The following is a 12,019-nucleotide window of genomic DNA, read 5'->3' as shown; positions in this document are numbered from 1 at the left end:
CCTTCCAGATTGAGCGGCACACACCTTTAAACGCAGCACTAAGGAAGTAGAAGCAGGCAGATCTCTATAAGTTCAAGGCCAGCCTGGTCTACACAGTGAGTTCCAGGACAGACAGAGTTACATAGCAAGACCCCATCTCAAACACAAAACAAAAGAGGACAATCTTATTCTAATTTTTATTACTATTACTTTATACATCTGTGACTGCACTTGCCCCTCCCTTCCTCTCCTCCCAGCCTGCCCCCCCCAACTTGTCCTCTGCCCCTCCCCCTACAAACCCACTCCTCTTCCATCTCTTTTCAGAAAAGGGCAGGCTACCAACCAAACTCGACATATCAAGTTGTAGTAAGACCAGGCACCTCCACTCTTATTCAGGCTGGATGAGGCAACCCAGTATGAGAAAAAAAAAGGTGGGGGTCCCAAAAGCAGGTAAAAGAGTCAGAGACAAAAAGTAGGCCGGGGCCCAGCAAACACAGAAGTGGATGCTCACAGTCAGCTAATGGATGGATCATAGGGCTCCCAATGGAGGAGCTAGAGAAAGTAGCCAAGGAGCTAAAGGGATCTGCAACCCTATAGGTGGAACAACATTATGAGCTAACCAGTACCCCGGAGCTCTTGACTCTAGCTGCATATATATCAAAAGATGGCCTAGTCGGCCATCACTGGAAAGAGAGGCCCATTGGACTTGCAAACTTTATATGCCCCAGTACAGGGGAATACCAGGGCCAAAAAGGGGGAGTGGGTGGGCAGGGGAGTGGGGGTGGGTGGATATGGGGGACTTTTGGTATAGCATTGGAAATGTAAATGAGTTAAATACCTAATAAAAAATGGAAAAAAAAAAAAAAAAAAAAAGTAGGCAAAATCAGGGGCTTGCTTGGCCAAGTGCTTGCCATGCAAGGATGAAACCTGATTCAAACCTCAACCGAGCAAATTCCTCCCTGAGTAGGCAAGCTGTAGGATACTTTCTAGACTGATGATTGACGTAGGTGGGCTCAGGCCGTGGGGGTGGGGCAAGGCCACCCCTGGCGGTCACTAGCTGTGTAAGAAGCCAGGCTGAGCTAGCTATGAGGACAAAAAACAGTAAGCAGAATTCCTCATTGGCCTCTACTTCAGTCCTGTCTGAAGGTTCCTGCACTGACTCCCCTCAGAGACGGAGTGTATGATCTATACATTGCCAGCTTTATAAATAAATAAATAAATGAATGAATGAATGAATGAATGAATGAATAAATAAATAAATAAATAAATAAATAAATAAATAAATAAATATAAATAAAGGCCCTTTCCTCCCCAAGTTGCTTTTGGCCACAGTGTTTTATCACAGCAATAGAAACCTTAACTAAGGCAGAAATTGGACCAGAACATGTACTATTGCTATAATCAACCTGACCATATTTTTTTAATTTATTCTTCTTTCATATATGACATCCCAATTGCAGTTTCCTCTCCCTCCACCACTTCTTCTCCCAGTCCTTCTTCCACCTTCCCAGATCTGCTCCTCTCCTCCTCTCCTCCTCCTCCCCCTCCCCCCTCCCCTCCTCCTCCTCCTCCTCCTCCTCCTCCGTTTCCCTTCAGAAAAGAGCAGGCCTACCAGAGACATCAATGGAACATGCCATAAACAGGATGCAATAAGACTAGGCACACACGCCCATATAAAGGCTGGACAAGGCAACCCAGTAGAAGAAAAAAGGTCTGTGGAGCAGCTGAAAGAGACAGAGACACCCTCCCACTCCCACTGTTAGGAGTCCTGCAAGAAGACCAAGCTACACAACTGTTAACATATATGTCGGGGACCTAGCTCAGATGCAAGCAGGCTCCCTGCTTGTTGGTTCAATGTCTGTGAGTCCCTAAAAGCCCTGCTTAGTTGATTATGTGGGCTGGGTTCTTGTGGTGTCTTTGACCCCTCTGCCTCCTACAAACCTTCTGACCCCTCTTCTGTGGGGTTCTCTGAGTTTGGCCTAATGGTTCTCTACATCTGCTCCCAAGCTATGCTTTTGTTATTATTGTTTTGTTTTGTTTTTGTTTTGATTTGTTTTTTTTAAGGAGGGTTGTGCAAAGAGTTTGGAAAAGCCATTGAGCGCTCAGAGCTCAGCAAGCTGTTCTTGGGAGCCTGAGAGATGACAATGTTGCAAGTGATAAAGACACTGGAGGCCTGGCTTGTGAAGTTCCAGAAGGAAGTTTGAGAGTACAGTAGGCATAACGTTATTGTGCACCATGTAAAAATTATCCTTGCATTTTTCAAATGCTGATTTCTGGACCCCCCATATCTGATTGCAGTCCTTATTCTAAGTATCTCTGGCCTCAACGTTGTGTAGGCATTGCTCCTCATCTGTTCTCTGATTGGTCAATGAAAAGGATGATCAGTCAATGACTGAGCAGGGGAGAGAATAGGGTTGGACTTCTTCCCAGCATGGGGAAGAGGGAAGGAAAGAGAGAAAGTGGGGATTCCACAAGGGGAGAGTCAAGGAGACACCATGAGAAAACATGAAGAGCCCAGATCGCCAGATCGGTGCTAAAATGCAAGCATCACTGGGATTCTGACTAGGAAGTATCCAGATTAGCTGAGAGGATTAAAATAGAGTGATATTGCCTGGCTGGTGTGCCCTTAAAGCTTGTTAAAGAAATAGAATAGTGCAGTCTCAATTATTTGGGAGCTAGCTGGGCTAAGGAGGAAAACCGCAACAAAAAATTACAAGTTGCCACTAACAGAGTACCTTAAAAACTTTATTGGGATCATTCGATACTTTGGTTTAAGAATCTGGACAGCTGGGGTTGAAGAATCAGCCTGATAGAAGGGACCAGAGCCCCTGAAGTAAGACCTTTGCTTTACCTGGGCAATCAATGCTGGTTAGCTAGAGCTGAGATTTTACCAGCGATTTAGAGACCAGCAATACTGAGGTAAATTTTACTGGGAATATGTCCTCAGAGTCAGCGCACAGAAGCTGTGGTCCAGAGAAAGCCAAGGCTGCATCTCATGCTGGCGGACAAACTTGGTAATGTATAGAGTCACCCAGATGGTTTTGAAGGCATGAAGGTGTCAGGGTGAACAGCTGAGCCTTGTGCAGTAGAAGCACAAGGACTGAAGTGTTCTTGGGGACAAGTTGGGTGAGGTCTGGCACGACGCGGTTGCTGCAGCAGGATCTTGGAGAGAGCGGTACTAAGGGGTAACCACCAAGGAACAGCAGCAGCTATGGGGTGAACTGGCCCGAGACGGGCTTCGTGTGGTGTGCTACTTATAACTACAGTTTTGCTACTGTTATGAATCATAACATACATGTGTTTTCTGATTGTTTTAAGTGACCTCTGAGAAAGGGTTATTCTACTCCAAAAAGGTCTCGACCCACAGGTTGAGAAGCACTGGACTAGAGTTTCTTAGTGGGCAGGAAGACACTATTCTCTAACTGGATAGTGATAACTGCGCAAATATGCCCCAATCCCCTGTCAAAGGGTCGATTTTATGATTTGTGAATTATATCCCAATTAAAAAGAATATATACAAACAAAAATGGATATATACTAAGAACACATTTACAGATTTAACCATTTATTATTAGTTGTTATCCCTGCCAGGAATCTCACCAATAACTCAAATAATAGAGAAGTAACTGTTAACCCCAACTACGAAAAGTACAGTACATATCTCTTACACTTTGCCAGGTAGAGATACCTAGGTAACAATACAAGAAAATTCAAAGTTAACTACATCTATTTGTCTTTAGTTGTTGTAATTATACATTTTTATGATGAAGTAGAAAAGCTTAAAGATGACCAAACATGCATCTGACATCTTTGGTGCCCAACAACCAGGTCATAATAAAAAGAAATTCAAGACTTCAGTTTGGTTTTGTGATAGCTCAAGGTCCAGACAAGAGGCGTCCTGGGTCCCTCTGTAATTCTGTATCTAGGTAGAAGGCAGCTGTAACCCAGCAGAGCTCCACCTTGGCTGGCTAAGAATGGGAATTCTCAACACTTTCAACGTCCCTAGTGACAGGACTGTATGGCTTCCACTTCTAAAAATGTCCTCTCTAAGTTTTGAACTCTAAGGGGATCTACCTTCTCTGCAGGGGGCAGACAAAAACTGAGGTTTTCCAAAGACTTCCAGTGACTTCGGAAATATTTACTGGCACAAAATAAACTGTTTATAGTTGTGGAGTGAACGCTCTTTTCTCTGAATCTCTGACTTCCTGTTTCTTTTCCAGCTCCTAAAAGGGGGTGGGAGAGGTTTGAAAAGACTAAAGTCCTGGGAAGGGAGGAAGGGAGAGAGGGAAAGAGCGAGGGAGGGAAGAAGGAAAGTTACTACCTAGACTCACACTGATGGAATTTAGATAATCCCCTAAAGCCTATATATTCTTTAGAACAGTTGGGTTGTAGGTTATGTCCTGCCTACCCCCAATGCAGAAAAGATGTCTTTAACTAGGCTGAAGCATGCTTGTTCAAAGAACCTTAGCACCTAGCCCTACTTGGGGCATGCCTGCCCTTCAGCGGCACTGCCCAGAACAGCCTTCTCCTCCACACTCCTCCTGGACACACACACACAGCCTATGAGGTCCAGGCTTGCAAAGACTGGAACTTTCACAAAGAAGCCAGTGACCCTCAGGTAGCCGGGCTAGAGGAGAGTTTTTGCAAGGCAGGGTGCCTCAACTCCTCCGGGGACAGATTCGTTTCGGGGTATGTCACCTTAGGGCGCTCTGGCGTCGGGCGGTCGGGCAAGCAGAGGTGTTAAAAATGAAAAGCTGGAGAACTGTGGTCCCGGGGTCCCCTCAAAGCACGGCTCATCAGAAGCGCAGGCCGAACTGTTGCATCGCCGATGGGACCCAAGGCGCGCGGGGACGCGGGGCTGCCCCGCAGCTCCCCTACCCGACGACCCCCAGCGGTACCACAAGCCAGGGGCCCTGCTTTTCTAACAGAACGTCACAGGAGCCCGAGGAACGTAGAGCCGTCCCCAGCCAGCTCCTGCGGGCGACCCGGGACCCGGCCGAGCCAGGGCGCGAGGCGTCCTGCGCTGCATCCCTGTCCCACTCCGCCGACCCCGCCGACCCCTTCCTCGCCGGCAACCCAGGACGCCCTGGTTCCCGGGGTAAGGAACCCGGGAGGCTCGGTCCCCGAGGACGCTGGACCCCGCGCTCTGCCCACCTGCCTACCTCTGCGGCGGCGCCTGATGTTCCGGCTCGCCAGTCACCCGGCTCCGCCGGCTTCCCCGGCTCTCAGCCCGCGCCGACCGCACTCGGAGCTCCGAGCGGCCGGGACAGCGCCGCCTCCTGCGGGATTGGCGGCCGGAGTAGCTAATCGGAAGACGCAGCCGACCACCTGGCGTCACTGGAGGAGGTGTTTATAACTCTAGCTCCTCCCGGTGCCCCTCGGAGTAAAGAGCCCTGACCCAAGAGGTATTCCCACTGCCTTCCCCACACCTAGATTTTAAGGCCTGATGAAGCACTTAGTCACCTCTTTTCCATTCCTTTTGCCTCGATTGGACCTATGGACCATCCTGTTGCATTGTCTCTAGGCGTGAACTCTCTCCTCTGGCCAGTCTGTCTTTCTACATTAACTAGTGTAAGTGTGCACTTTGCCAAGGCCTTTATTGTCTTCCAGGTTGGGTTTAAATGGCCAAGAACGGATTCCGTGTGTAGCCTGAAAAACCTCCCTCGTAGTTGTGCAAGTTTAGTTTTTACAGCTGCTGCTCACACCTCGGGTGACTGTGGTCTGAGGTCTGAGGAATCCAGCTGGGAGCATTGACATGCTGTTTCCTTCCCACCTTTAAAAGTTCTATCTCTCCTCTCAGCCCAGTGAGTCTCCAGACTGCCCCACATAGTGGAAACCTCTGCTCCCGTTTTTTGCCCTCAGAACGTCCGGTTTTTTGCCTCTCTTGGAGTGAGTGCACACGTTTGCCTGACCTACTATTGCCACTGTAGGCCAGCAAGCATTTCAAAGGGAGGAGCTGTTATGTTCTTTTGCAAATCGCACAAAAGCATATTGCGTGAGCACATGAATGATAAATCTGGTTGGATTTCACATCCCAAGCAGGGGCCTAAAGAGGCCAGTCTTGGGAGTTGTTAAGGGACCAGAGAGAGGGGAGAGGGAGGAGAGGGGAGGGAAGGGGAGGGAAGGGGAGGGGAGTGGGAGGAGAGGGACAAATTCTGGATGTTAGAGGTAATCCTTCCCCAGGTCATCAAACTAGGTCAGACAAATTGCTCTCTTTGATACACAGTTCACTAATAGAAGGCATCAGAAGGCTTTTCCCACTTCAGTCTTTTTACAAAAGAAAAAGCCAACCTTATATATATATATAAAAAATACTAAAGTGATAAATTTTGCAAAGTTCCTTAGAGGGAAAGCCCTAAGTGAAAACAAATAAGGCCAGCAAGCAAGCACCAGGCGTCCATGTTTCTTCCAGATGAGCACTAATTTTGGACTGGATCCCAGACAACCCCCACACATCAAATTCTTTCTGCCTTCTGTGGGAGCTGATGATGCATAGCATATGAAAAATTGTCTCCAAACAGCCTTGGCAAACAAGCAGGCTGGACTGGGCTCATTTTACAGAGCATGCGGGAGTTAAATCAACAGTTAAAGTAACTTGCATAATTTAGCACAGCAAGTCAGCAGAGACCCAACAAGAGAAAGACGGAGGATGCCAAAATAGAATCACTTCCGTTTGTGAGTCAGAAACACTAAATAGACTAGTGAGCTGAGTGAATACGTTCAGTCATAAAAAGCAGCTTTCTCAACATGACTGCCATCTTTGTAAGGCTCAGCCAATATTTACTTACAGTCACCTTTTTCTAGAAACATGACAAACTGAATTTGGCTATGATTTTTTTTAAAGGTGCAGTAGCTTCCTTTTTCTGGCCGTAGAAAACAAAACCAAAGCAAACAACCAAAAACCCCAAGCTCCACATGATAGGATGGAATAGTATTCAGAGCTAAAAAGAGGTGGAAGCTGGGCGGCCCGGACCTAAAAGGATCAAGCTCATTGTCAGCTACATAGTGAACCTGAGGTTCGAGAGACTGAAAGACAGACAGGGTGAGACTGAAAGACAGACAGGGTGAGACTGAAAGACAGACAGGGTGATGAGGGAGAGAAATCAAGCTACGGGTTGAATAAGCCTTGGAAAATACACTAAATGAAAAGAGCTAATCACAAAATTGGAAATATTGTATGATTCCGTAAATATGGGATGCTCAGAGAAGTGGATTCATCATTACCCTGGGCTGAGAAAGATGCAGGTGTTCGTCTAGGGCAGTAGTTCTCAACCTGTGGGTTGCAACCTCTTCGAGGGTTAAACAACCCTTCACAGGGGTCATCTAAAACTATTGGAAAACACAGATGTTTACATTGTGATTCACAACAGTAGCAACATTGTAGTTATGAAGTAGCAACTAGAATACTTTATGGTTGGGGTCAGCACATGGGAGCTGTGTTAAAGGCTCACAGCATCAGGAAGGTTGAGAACCACTGGTATGTGGGGGATGAAGTGCTTTGAAGGGTGAGTAATCAAAGTGTCTCTGGAAAGTTCCATACCTGTACATCTCTGACTACACTAAAAGCCATGACCATGTATAACTCAAATGGGTGAGTTGTGTGTTTTATGATAAAACTCAAAGGTATTTTTAGGGGCAGGAGAGATGGCTTAGAGGTCAAGTGCCTGCCACACAGCAGGAGTGGGTCCTCATCAGGCATGTACAAGCTGGGTAGAGTGGTCCCCAGTTATGGGGATGCTGAGCCAGACTCCTGGAGCTCAGTGGGCGCCCAGCCAAGTCAGTGAGCTCCAAGTTCAGTGTACGGCTCCGTCTGTCTCGAAAGATAAAGTGGAAGGCAAGCAAGGAGGGTACCTGATGACCTCTGACCTCTGGCCTCTGTGCAGTCATGTGTATTTTCAAACACATGTATTTTCAAATGCACCCACAGGCATGGCTTTCTCATTTTTTTGTTTTCTATATTAAGTGGAAGAAGATAGAAATTCCCTGATCAGCCCTCTTAACTGTCCATGGCTGTGTGTGCCTTAGTCACTTATTTGCCTCGGTAGCTACAGTCTGGTTTCTGTAGCAAAGTCATACTGGCTTCCTCTTTCACATGATGATAAGAGATGTGAGAGCAGAAACACTGGTTCTTGTCTTAGTGAATGCCCCGCTTGTAGCACAGTGCCTGGCACTCAGCAAGGACACCATAAATATTTATTAGATGATAGACAAAGGCAGAGAGGGATGCATTTCATTGGCTACTTGTGAGATCCCAGGCTCCGTGTTATAAGGAATACAAAGGGGAACAAAATCCATCAGCTGGATCCTCTGTGTTCCTAGAGTTCCATCCTAGGAAGAAAGATGAATGTTCATTAAACACATACACTCACTAGGCACTGTGAGGGAAATGCCCGTGATATCACACAGCTCAGTGATGCACAGGAGATATTTCATGCTCAGAAGTCAAGACGCCTTTCTTGACCTCTTCTTCTTCTTCTTTTTAAATTTATTTATTTATTTATTTATTTATTTATTTATTTTGAGATGAGGTCTGAGAAAATTAACCAGGAACAATCAAGGGATGATAGGAAGCGCATTGTGGATAGGGAGAACAGCAGGTACCAGGCTTTGTGGTTAAGAGGAGACTAATATACCAGAGGGACTGAATAAAGGACACGGACATGGCACCAGGAGCACTTGAGATGGGGAGAATAGCAGAGAGGGCTGGAAGGAAAGTGAGTCCGCGCCCATCAGAGGCTGTGAAGAAAGGGCTTCTCACACTGTAACCAGATTCGAGTTAGAACTCGGAGTCAGGATTCATGGTCTGGTGTGGGGACTAAGAAGCCCAAGGGATGCACATTGTATGGGTACCCCTTAACTATGTTATAGCTATCAAACATGGGAATGTCGTAACTACGTTATAGCGATGGGACAGCTCTCACACGATGGGCTACATCCCATATGGGTTCGTATAACTAAATGTGGAAATTGAGATAAATTGGTAACAGTGAAAGATTTCTGGAAGTGCAGTTGTCACAACTTCAGTCAAGATCAAAAGCAGGGTGCTTCTGGGTGGCACTTTCCAGCCCCACTGCAGCTTTGGCTCAGAACCCAGGTTTGCGCTTTTCACTGCATGTGCCCCTTTGCCGTGCAGCACCAGTGAAAGCTGCCTCAAACCCCTCGTCTCAGAGTCCAGAATACTGTGTGTTATGAGCCATCCTAAAACTAAAAGAAGCGTCTGAATAAAAAGGGGCCAGGACAACAACCAACGTGTCCTCCCAGTGGAATGGTGGTCAAGGAAGACAGCTTGCTTGGTGTTAAGTCTTACTCCATTTTGGACTTCGGTGATAAAATATCTGACTGTGCGGCATGTAAATGTTTCTGATGTTACTAAAGACAGGAGATTAGATTATTGCCGTTGCATCAAACATGGCAGATGACATCATGGTGGGAATGTGTGGCCGAGGGCGAAGTTCCACAAGACAGAAAGCACTAGAGCAGGGAAATAATGTCAGAGTCTAAAAAACGACTGGCCTCGAGGGAACACGTGTGCACATGACAAATCTGTCCCTCTATTAGACCGTACAAATTCACTCATGATGGAAGAACCATGACCTAATTACCTCCCCCAGGTCCCGTGTCCTAAAGATCTCAGCACACCAATACTACCCCACTGGTTACCATGTTTCTATCTCATGAACTCTAGGGGAACAAATATAGCCTAAGTATAGCAGTATATCCCAGTGCTTGGGGCATGATGACTTTCTCAATCCTTGGGTTTTGATGGAGACAAAACTCTCTGATCTCACCCCATTGGGTGATCTGTATCCTCATTATCACTGTGTCTGTAGGCAGCACCCATCAGTGGTGACAGGCTAAGCTCGAAACTTTCAGAGCTCGTGAGAGTTTACTGAGCATTAGTAAGACCTCATAAAGGTGTTTTGTTTGTTTTGTGGGTTTGTTGTTGTTGTTGTTTAAGACACTGCATGTGAAAGCCACATAAGGAATTAGTGCCCCAGTGATACAGGAATATCAAATGTGGGGCTGGGAACATGGCTCAGTGGGTAAAGGCACTTTACCTGTAGCTGCAGGACAATCCTGGTGAGCTGAGCGCAAAGGCAGAATGAGAGAACCAACTCTACAAAGCCGCCGTCCTCTGACCTCTATACATGGCTGTTATACACACAGGAAGCTGCCGTCCTCTGACCTCTATACATGGCTGTTATACACACAGAAAGCTGCCGTCCTCTGACCTCTATACATGGCTGTTATACACACAGGAAGCTGCCCTCCTCTAATCTCTATACATGGCAGTTATACACACAGAAAGCTGCCGTCCTCTGACCTCTATACATGGCTGTTATACACACAGGAAGCTGCCGTCCTCTAATCTCTATACATGGCAGTTATACACACAGAAAGCTGCCGTCCTCTCTGACCTCTATACATGGCTGTTATACACACAGGAAGCTGCCGTCCTCTAATCTCTATACATGGCAGTTATACACACAGAAAGCTGCCGTCCTCTAACCTCTATACATGGCTGTTATACACATAGGAAGCTGCGGTCCTCTAACCTCTATACCTCTATACATGGCTGTTATACACACAGAAAGCTGCTGTCTTCTGACCTCTAAACATGTCTGTTATACACACAGAAAGCTGCCGTCCTCTGACCTCTAAACATGTCTGTTATACACACAGAAAGCTGCCGTCCTCTGACCTCTACACATGGCTGTTATACACATAGGAAGCCGCCGTCCTCTAACCTCTATACATGTCTGTTATACACACAGAAAGCTGCCGTCCTCTGACCTCTATACATGGCTGTTATACACATAGGAAGCTGCCATCCTCTGACCTCTATACATAGCTGTTATACACATAGGAAGCTGCCGTCCTCTGACCTCTATATGTGTCTGTTATACACAGATGTCATGTGCACACGACTATCATCCTACTGCAGATGTTTTTATTCCAGCTGACAACTGAAAATCTTCCCTTTTGTTTTTGTGTTGCATAACATGACAGCTTATGCCAGAAGAAAAAGAACAGAAAACAGAGAAAAACTGACCACAGTGTCCCCAAAGACTAACAGTTAGAAAGGGACATGTTAAAAGAACATTATCATGTGCTGTTTAGTAACTGCAAAGTGGACAAAATCTTTAAGATGCCTGGGGAAATGTTAACAAGTGAGGATAGGGGACCTGAACTGAAACAAGGTTTCGTTCATCAAAACGACCTGTTACTACAGTATCAGAGCTCATCAAAGGACCCTATTACTACAGATCACAGTTCATCAAAGGACCCTATCACTACAGTATCCGAGGCAGGAGCAGACTCAGCAGGCATGCAAAGTGGGCATGAATGTGTGTGAATGAGCCAGAAATGGTTGTAGTAATGTCTGTGAAGGAGACTGAACCATCCTGGCAGTCATAGGTCCTGAGATGTAGCTTCCATTGAGAGTCTCAAACCTCACAGCTAACACTGGCGTGTTGAGCAAGATCCACCTCAACATAATTGAGGACGTCTGTCTGTCTAAAGTTTTTTTTACCCTAGATCCTGTACAGTGGAAGCTTTTAGTCACCTGCAGGTTGAATAAAAAGGTATTTGGTCCCATCAATCAGATTTAAGTATGGTACTATCGTGCTTGATAGAAGTTAGAATCTTGATAGAAGCTTGCAGGAAACATTATTTGCAAAGGAGCAGACACAGAGTGGGAAACTCGGAGGGACAGGCAGATGAAGACAGGGAAGAGTAACCATGAGAGGAACACATGAGAGTCAGTGCTTGAACACGATAGGCTGGGTTCTCTGCAAAGTAATTCTAGATGACTTGGCAACCACATTTTGAAATAACAATTGAAATGAAAAAGTAATTATTTGCATCTTGTTTTTAAATGTCTTTTCCTTGAGTTAACCATATGTTATAAAGCAATAGCGTCATTTTATATTTGGAACTTCAGTGCTAAGACCCTGTTAAATACTAAATTGGTATAAAAATATTGTAAAGTGACCACTGACATTGTTAATATTTTATTTTCTGTTTATAAAAAAACAGT

At 46.0% G+C, this 12,019-nt stretch overlaps 1 protein-coding gene across 6 annotated transcripts in view; it reads right to left on the bottom strand.

Annotated features, from left to right (window-relative positions):
• The window catches only part of Plekhh2 (pleckstrin homology domain containing, family H (with MyTH4 domain) member 2), a 110,249-nt gene extending 105,038 nt beyond the window's left edge, over positions 1–5,211 (bottom strand). For 3 of the 6 annotated variants that reach the window (NM_177606.4, NM_001357987.1, NM_001357986.1), the window contains exon 1: positions 5,142–5,211. The gene's annotated coding sequence lies outside the window, so the exon portion shown is untranslated. Of the gene's footprint in view, positions 1–4,677; positions 4,903–5,141 lie in introns of those variants that run through there. The other 3 variants (XM_006523993.4, XM_017317381.2, XM_030249636.1) reach the window with 2 other exon arrangements.
• Between the last annotated feature and the right edge of the window lie 6,808 nt (positions 5,212–12,019).

The sequence above is a fragment of the Mus musculus genome, chromosome 17, assembly GCF_000001635.26.
Source record: "Mus musculus strain C57BL/6J chromosome 17, GRCm38.p6 C57BL/6J".
Classification (NCBI taxonomy): domain Eukaryota; kingdom Metazoa; phylum Chordata; class Mammalia; order Rodentia; family Muridae; genus Mus; species Mus musculus.
The sequence above is the reverse complement of the archived record's forward strand: the minus strand, read 5'-3'. Positions and strand labels throughout refer to the sequence as shown.